The following is a 9,376-nucleotide window of genomic DNA, read 5'->3' as shown; positions in this document are numbered from 1 at the left end:
GGGATGCCATGCGCAGAGGCGTCCCCAGCGAACCAGGGATGCATGCGCAGAGGCGTCCCCGCGACACCAGGGATGCCATGCGCAGAGGCGTCCCCAGCGACACCAGGGATGGCATGCGCAGAGGCGTCCCCAGCGACACCAGGGATTGCCATGCGGCAGAGGCCGTTCCCCCAGACGACACCAGGGATGCATCGCAGAGCGTCCCCAGCGACACCAGGGATGCCATGCGCAGAGGTCCGTCCCAGCGACACCAGGGATGGCATGCGCAGAGGCGTCCCAGTGACACCAGGGATGCCATGCGCAGAGGCGTCCCCAGCGACACCAGGGGGGCACGCGCAGAGGCGTTCCCAGTGATACCAGGGATGGCATGCAGGAGGGCCGTCTCCAGTGACACCAGGAAGGTGCCCTAGCAAGAGCACGTAGTGACGGCCGGAGACACAGACCAACAGCTGCAGTCGGCCTGACCCAGAACACAACGATACCAAACACTTGACCAATGGCTGTTAACAAGTAACCAATGGCTTACTCTTCCTTGGTTTTAGTGAGAATCGGGTTTAGCTATTTTGCTTCCTGCATAAAAGGTGATAATATGTTGGGGTCCTGGCCAAGAAATGTGTAGGTCATATGGACACATTATACCATAATGTTATTGACAGCTTTCAAGTGCATTTTCAAAATCAATGAAAGGCTTAGATGGGCAAGATATGTCATGTAAAGACACTTTTAACCACTTCGGACTTTGACCAATTCTTAGATTAAGAACAAATCAGCAAATTTTGGGGCACAGTGCTCACGTGCATAATGGTATCGGTTCAGACAAGATTATGAAATTTGTCGCATCTTTGGCGCGTGACACGAAGACATACGCCGGTGTGGATAATACATACTACAGTAACAAAATATTCGCGAAATTTGACAAGTTCGTGTCCGAAATCTGGGGAATAATGGGTGTGCAGAGATGGAAAGGCGTTTTTTCGTCCCCCTGACAGTCTGAAATCGTTCCAGCGCCCCTGTAAATTGATGTAGAGGCGCCAAACAGGGAAACCAGTGATACTACCGCCATGCACGGGGAATGTCGCATCTGTCACAACGATTTTGTGCAAATATTGCGACACACTTACTGGACGTAGAATGATGGTTTTGTTGCCAACCACTATCATGAGTTACAACCACTAACCACTACCGGTGAACTCCGATGAGTTGCTATGGTTACGCCACCCGTGGGGGCTGACATCTTTTATGCATGCAATGGAACGCTCATCAAAGTGGAAACGTTTAAACGGGTGCGAGACCACAGAAGGTTTAAACACCGGCATTGTCTTGTAACATGTGGCAATGCAAATCACACTCACACTATCATAAATAAAAGCATGATTAGCATGCACAAATTCATCAGAAGAGTCTTGGAAAGGAAATATTTCCGGGACTTACAACCTCACGAAACCTTACTTTTCCTAATGCATCACCAATAGTAATTACCTACGCTGCTGTAAATTTGAGCCAGTCATACTCGTACTCAGCATGCACGTATGCTCTTGTGGACTTGGCAGTCGACCCCGTCCTACTCGCGTGTCCACACCCTTCCGCGCGTGCCGCCCGGATCGCCGGAGCAGTTATACCCTGCTGTTTAACACGCCTCAGACATCACTCCCACAAGTTCACTAGCACTGTGACAATTATGTCGGACCTTACGCGCGTCACTCACCGTCCGCGGTGTCCGGTTTTACTCGTAAATCGTGGCGCAAAGCGCATGGAACATAAGACAACGGTCAGAGTATATTCTGAAAAGATGCTTCTAATAGGGCCAATCAGCACACACCGACATGGCATCGCAGCGAAATGCGGGCTTAGATCAATTCGATGGATTCTTGTCTAGGCTCAACGGCATAGCAGATTACCATGTACACCAGGCGGACAGCACCCATATAGATTAGAACCATTGCGAAAATAGCTTAGAGTTTGCGTAACAGAAACAATTCGACTGTCATTCAACTATCAGTGCGAATCACTTGGCGGTGCCTCTAAAAAAGACCGTAATGCACACTTTCGACTTTCTTTTATTCTCAGACGGCCGACCTACATGATTTTAACTCGATATAACGTCATCCAAATCGGCATGATATTTTGGGTTCAGCCTGTATTCGAAGTATTCGACCGAAACTACAGGGGCATCGAATGGTGTGTCGGCTCATACGAACCTGTAGAACTCTCATCAGCTTATGTCCAACCACCGTAATGCCGGAGCCATGTAATTTTCCGAAACGTTAGGTTCCGACAAAACTATCAACCGTTGCGCCCCGCCGTGACTTATGGGGCATTTAGTATGTAGTTTGCTGGGTAGTTTGGAACGTGAGCTTCTCGATACGCTACAATACACTAAGTCGACGCACGTCTTGGTAAAAAGAAAGACCAAGGTCGCCATGAACCAAGCCACACAGAACATTGCTGGCTGGTTGAGTGGGCCATGCGCCGTAAGATCGCAACAGCCAGCGAGCACGCATCCGTGCGCCAGGACAGCACCGGAGGACGCTCATACGTGCACACGACGGAGTTAGCCCAGCTTCGCACCAACACAGCTGGCCATACATAGCCCATGAGTAAATAGCCAAATACCGCTCCAGACGCGGCTCTCGTAGGCAACCATCGTCGCGAGCACTATCACCAGCACCAGTCGCCACAGCGAGCACTATCACCAGCACCTGTCGACACCGCGGGCACTATCACCAGCATCACAGTCACGCCCGTAAGCAGATATGCAGAGATTCGGTGAGCTTAAGACGCAATCGGACTGCACTACCAAGCGCCAATGGCCGGCCGTGACGGCCGACCGACAGCCGGCGAGGCTGGCGGTTCTGCCGCCGCCACGGAGGGCGGGCACGTACCGCCGCCCAACCCCAGCACGGGCACCAGCCAAACGGGGAGAGACAACACCAGGTCACCATGGAAAATGCTACGCGAACCAGAGACGTGGCGGCGGGGCCGGGCGGGCCACAGACGGCCACAGACGACCGTAGCGCACGCGGGAGAGCCTGGCGAGGAGGCCGCAAGCCGCCTGCCAGCGCCCGTCCCGTCTTGGCTGCGGAGAAGACCCGAAGCTTCACATCAACGCCGCATTTGAGACCACGCACCGGCCGGCGAACAACCCCTGGTGGGAGAGCCGACGTCCAGCGCTGAGGAAAAGCGCGCGCGGCCTGGGCCGGGCGGCGACGGACGCCGGCCGAAGTCAGTGCTGGACGGCGCCACCGCTCCGCGCCGACTGCTCGGCGTCCCGCAGGCCGGCGTTGTAGTACACCATGAGGATGCCAAGCATCTTGGTCTTCTCGTCAGACTGGGCCAGCAGGAGGGCGCAGCGGGTGCGCGTGCTGGGCTGCTCGGCCTGCCGGTCGGCCTGCAGCAGCTCCTGGCGTCGGCTCTCCTCGGCGTCCAGCTCCGTCTGCAGCTTCGACACCTGGCGGCGACGCCCCGCACGTCTCAGGCGACGCAGCTCGCCATCAGACCCCGCGTGGCCCAGTAGCCAGGCGGGCCTCAGCTGAGGCCAGAGCAGGCGCAACGGCCCAGCTCACGCAGGCCGCGCAGGGTGGCCGACGCTTCCAGCCACGAACGAATCACTCACTGTGTTGCCGATATCGAACGTCGACACCGTGGCCGACAGATATGTCGCCAGCAGATCAGCTTAAAAAAGACTTCCGTCAGCGGATCGTTTTTTGCCGGAACTCTTGCTCAGAAGCCTTGTATCCTGTGCCCTTGAATTCATGTGATAATGACATCGTATTTGCAGATGCCTCTCCCAAATGGCGTTTTGCGCTTTCAAGCTATTTTTCCACAAATATTGTGACCATGTAGTGTGTAGCGAATATTACAAAACCTGTATGCTGGAGAACGCAAAGCAAATAAGAAGCGTTACTTTCATAGCGTTAAACAGTGAGTCCATTTACATTTCTCCCTCCCCCCAAACGACCGTTTCAACTACAAATTATGGACTATACAGAAATACTTAAAGCATACTAGCGTCATCGACCGTATGGAACTCGTCTGATCTAACGACGAGTGAAAAATAAGAAAAGGTGGCATACTCCCTTCAAATTCATGGAGGAGACAATTGGTTTGTACTTAAGTATTGAACAAAGCCTTTATTAAGCACTACTTTTTTCTTCGACATGTAGGGAGATGTCTACATTCCGACACTAATAATTACCAGGATGCGTATTTCATGGGCTGAGGCGTAGCTCTTATAGTGCAGCAGATTATTTGCAACGGGTATAAGCATACAAGACTGCATAATATTTTCGGAAGGAAACCCACACAAACCTTTAAATATTTCTAGTCCATACCCATATGCCGTGTGAGTTTGCATACTTCGGATTTTTAGATTACTGAATAGCCGTCGTCTCATGCGAACACGTGGTTCCGATGGCTTCATGACACGCTAGTGCCTCACGAATAGCGAAAAGAACATCGCCAACGTTGAAGTGATTTGGCGTTCGGCGAATAATTGTTGAGCTATGTGCGTCGAATGTTGTGACATGTTATCTCATACGCAACTCTGCTGTCCCTTGCACAGAAGCTCGCTTTTCAAGCTGTAATAAAACGGTAAAATGTCCGGGTTTAGCAAGGTTGATACATACTCAATCGGTGGCCTGTAGCTGCGGAAAGCAAGGGTGACTTAATTCTTGCTACTTATTGTTCAAACTCTTCGCACCTAAACAGCATGCATAGACATACTTCAAAGGCAACACCAGCTAACTGGGAGGTAGCAAGCTCTGCACACCAACTCAAGTTCGCCGAAGGCCCCGGGCAACTTCTGTTCCCGCGTGGCCACACGACCGCGAGCTGGGAGAGCCGCGAGCCGCACGCTAGCCGCCGCCGACAGCAGAACGTGAATGCGAAGGTGACGCGGTCCCGAAGGAACGCTGCTCCGCGTGAGGAGGCGACGCTAGCCCGTGTCGCGGCGCTAAGACATGACGGGGGTCCCAAAGCACCGGTGCCAATATCCCAGCACCAATACTGATACCGATACCGCACCGATACCCAAAACACGCATCTCGCGGGGTCAAGTATTTTAATCCATAAGTAGACGTAATCACGCATACAGCCGCTTTGCAACGGATTCACTTGTGCTGCGTGATGCGTCACCGACAAAAAGTATTATAATCATTCTGGAACGTGGCATGTGCCTTCGCTTACAGCAAGTAGGAAGTGCCTGTGTTTACGACATACCAGGCATATTCATATTAGTTGTACAGCAGGTAGGTGCATGTTGTTTTGTTGTTTTGTCATTTGTTTTGTCATTTCGCGCCCATAGCAAGTTTTGTTCTACCTATCTAATGAGCCGCATAAATGGTCCCAAAATTGATGTGTTTGAGAAGCAAAGAGATCTGTTGAGATCCCAGTAAGTGTGAACTGTCTCCTAGCATATCACAGAGTGTAAGGGGCAAGTTATGCTGTCCAAAGTAACGTTGGCGGTCTTCCACGAGACGCGGACAAGATAGAAGGATATGGAGAACGGTATGGACAGCACCACATCGATTACAGATGGGTTAATCGGCTCCCTCCAACATATAGCCGTGGGTTGCGTACGTGTACCCGATGCGCAATCTGCAGAGGATCACCTCTTCTCGCCTCATTTTGCGGAAACAAGAGAACCACTGACCCAGCTTAAGTTTTGTCTCTCTAAGCTTATTACCATCCATCCAATCCCAACAACGCTGCCACTTGTTGTGCAGGAAGGTTTTAATTGCAGGGTAAAAGTCTCTGGCAGGAAAAGAAAGATAGCGAACACATGGAGCCGGCGCTGCTCGCCTGGCAGCCGCGTCAGCCAGCTCGTTGCCTGCGATTCCAACGTGACTAGGAACCTAACATAGCATGACTTTCTTTCCAGCCTGATCCAGTTGAGTCAAACGTATTAAAATGTCCATTATAAGGGGACATGATCGATAAAAACACTTCACACTCTGAACACTGCTCAGAGAGTCCGTCAAAATGAGATGTAAAGGTTCGTCGCCGACTTCAATGAAACGTAGTGCTTTAGTGATTGTTTAGGCTCCGATGTAAACACCGAAGCGTTTGGGGGCAACGAAAACGACCGGATGATGCCACCGCTCACAAACGCACAGCCTACACCATCAGAAGTTTTAGAGCCGTCCGTGTAAGTATGTGTGAAATCCTCACATAACGCTAAACACTCGAGTGCTCTGGGCCTCATTATATCTGGCAGCGAGACATTTTTTTTCATTTCAGTCAGAGATGTGTCTGTGAAGGGTGAGATCAATGCCGGGGACGAGTGCACAGATGACCTGATCGCTTCATCTTTCGAATGGCAATTTCGTTTTCCCGCAGTAAGGCTTGGATGCGGGAGCCAAAGGTCACAGCATGCGCCCGAGGTGCATGGCGAACAAACGGCACAGCAGGCCGCGGAAACACTGCGTGATATGCGGGATGCCACGGGACCTGCCGCAGCTTAAGTGCATTACGTATGCCGATCATTTTCCTCCTCGCTGACAACGGCGGCTCGTGCGATTCTACCACGAGGCTTCGGGTAGGAGATGTACTTAGAGACTTAGAGAGCGATGAAGTGAGGGAAATAGGCCTATAATGTAAAGGATCTAGTCCGCTTTTACCCGGCTTCAGGAGAGGCACGACAGTAGTTTCTCGCCAAGAAGCTGGGAATTCTCCTCTGGTCCAAGGCAAATTAAAGATCGCTAATAAAACGCGAGGCACGCGACGCGGCAGATGCTTAATCATATCGTTGTGCACAGTGTCCGGGCCTTCTGACACGCTGCGAAGCCTGGCGATCGCCGATTCCAACTCGACCAGCGTCAAAGGGTCATTATACGAATGCAATCCACTCGTCGAAAAGTCCACCGCAGATTGCTCACATCGCGTTCTGTGCCGCACAAACTGTGGGTTTGTGTTACCACCTACGCTGCGTTGGATCAGGGCCCGGGCAACCTCATTCGCAGCATCCAACGGGCGCGTCACAGCCTGGCCGTTAACATACAGCACCGGCAGAGCTATGGGTGGAAGCTGACCCGAAATACAGTTGATCCGGGCTCAGATCTGCGATGTCGGCATAAACCGGTTTAGCGTGTTCATGTACGCGTGCCAGGAAGCACGCTTCGCCTCGCTTGCAGCGCGCCGAGCAAAAGCTCTCACTTTCTTAAAGGCTATCAGGTTTTCTACACTGCTCCTGGCGTCAAAAGCCCGAAACGCACGTTTACACGCCCGGATGGCGCTTCGACACTTCCCCGTCCACCACGGAACAGGAGTACGTCGGGGAGCGCCAGACGTGCATGGGATACAACTGTTGGCACAAGCTAAAAGTCTGTGAGTAAAATCCTCAATTGAGGGTGCCGTCCTCTCAGGCTCAGTTACAAACGATTCTTCGAGCCGAGTCCCAAATTTGCACCAGTCCGCTTTCTTCAAATTCCAGCGTTGTGGTCTAACACTCAACGCTCCACCACTCTTAAACCTGATTCACACTGGGAAGTGGTCACTTCCCATGATATTAAAGATTTCTCTGCTCACCCGCTCCACCAAATTGTGTACAAAACTACACCACCTGAGACGTCAGGCTACTGCGTGATCGGGGTTCGGATGCCGACGCAGCAGGGGCGGAGGAATTGTTTTATCCTCACAGAGCAATCCAGTCGCATAAGGTTCGCATCACTACATCTTCTCACCGGCGTTGAGTGTGATACAGTACTTTCCTCAATGTATGACACTGAACTAAATTTATATAATGCCTTTGTCTGCGCCACAAACCACCCGCGTCACCACCGCCCCTCGCGCGGCTCCTCCAAAATAAGGTCGGTAGGCTACATACATGACGCGCACGCCACAGCGGTCTTCAACGACAGAGCTACTGTAGGTTATTTATCGGTTTTGATATTGATTTTTAGGACCGCATTGATTTTGTAAAAAATATTGGTAGGAAAAAACCCGGCTAAAAACAAAAGGTAGCTCTCAAAAACGTGAATGATCATATCAATACACCAGTGGAAGTTATGCTCAACGGAGAACAAGAAACACTGCTTTAGCTTTACACTCAATCATGATTCTGTGAGGACCCTCCGTAGATCGATAGAAAAATTCCATACTTTCGTCTGATGACCCTTTTATGCATGTTCATCACGTATTCACCTCGGATCTCTTGGTGGATAATATGCCTCCTCTCCAATGCTAAATCCTCCCGAAGAGCCGGAGACTCGCGGAGCCTTGGTCTTCCACTTGCCCGGGCGAGTGTTTGAGATGATGTTAAACGTCACCATTATACGTTCCATACAATATCCATTTTTGATAGCTTTCAATAAAGCTTCAATAGAAGTACGATTTAAAAGGAATGAAAAATAACTTATTCATCGATATATGATTAGTTTACCTCATATTTAAAGGTACATGTAACGTGTACGTCATATACTTTTGTATCAGTTTTTCTTGTGTTCCAATGATTTCTACTCGCAATCCAGAAATGTTGGATCGTGCCGCGTGCGAGATGTTCTCCGCGCTTCTCCCTGGTACGTCGAGAGACGCTATTATTTGGGGTGCGGGATCGAGCGCGGTGTGTGAGCGCGTAGGTGTCGTTGGACGGCAGGTGAGTTAAACATGCGCTGGTGAGCAGCAACAGACCTGGGCACTGAATGCATTGCAAGGAAAGATTATGTGTGATATGGTAGAGAAATTCGGCTGTAACCTGCAGGGAGGATCCCTCGTTCAGTCGTGAGTGTGGCGCGCGATGCTGTCGAAGTTGCAGGAACAGCTTGCCTCCATCTGATGTCGCTCACAGATAATAATTTTTTGCATTCTTCCCAGTGTATATTTTTGGAGAACAAAATGTCTTGGGGCTAAAAACACCAAGAAAGACCCACGTTTCAGACACTGGTCATGCGTCAAGTGCTCCAATGTAAATATAGTCTGAACTTAGTCAAATGAAAAAAGAACAGCTGAGTCACGAGCCGAGTCAGATTCCACAATCTGTGAGCCAGTCCGGAGCTGGTTCAAGAATTTCGAGTCAAACCCAAGTTTGATGCTAACCACATCTCGAAATTGGTATCCCATTCCCTGCACTACCCGGATGATAATAACTTTTCCAGTGCCCTGTAGTCCAGGACACATCATTATCATACTCAGCCCATAGATCACACTCGTCTGTAAATTACGCGCGAGAGTTTCTCCAGGCACGCTTCCCAATCACTTCCACCATCCCAGGTAGGTGCATGGAAAGCATTGGTCGATCTCGGCAGAAGTTTCAATGGGGCTCTTCCAGCGGGGGAACATTAGTGTTTGTGTGTGTCTGCTTTTTATCCAGCCGATTAATTTTTGTTAAGCCATTCAGCTACGGCTTTCTATTGTTGCACGATATGCATTTTGGGTGCCGAAG

The 9,376-nt window shown here is 50.7% G+C and overlaps 1 protein-coding gene across 1 annotated transcript in view; it reads left to right on the top strand.

Annotated features, from left to right (window-relative positions):
• LOC119092656 (lipase 3) overlaps positions 1-9,376 on the top strand; it is a 109,979-nt gene that overhangs the window by 88,783 nt on the left and 11,820 nt on the right. The window lies entirely within an intron of this gene.

This window comes from Pollicipes pollicipes, unplaced genomic scaffold, assembly GCF_011947565.3.
Source record: "Pollicipes pollicipes isolate AB1234 unplaced genomic scaffold, Ppol_2.1 Scaffold_3447;HRSCAF=4054_pilon_pilon_pilon, whole genome shotgun sequence".
In the NCBI taxonomy this organism is placed as follows: domain Eukaryota; kingdom Metazoa; phylum Arthropoda; class Thecostraca; order Pollicipedomorpha; family Pollicipedidae; genus Pollicipes; species Pollicipes pollicipes.
Note: the sequence above shows the minus strand (reverse complement) of the source record. Positions and strands in the feature narration are given on the sequence as shown.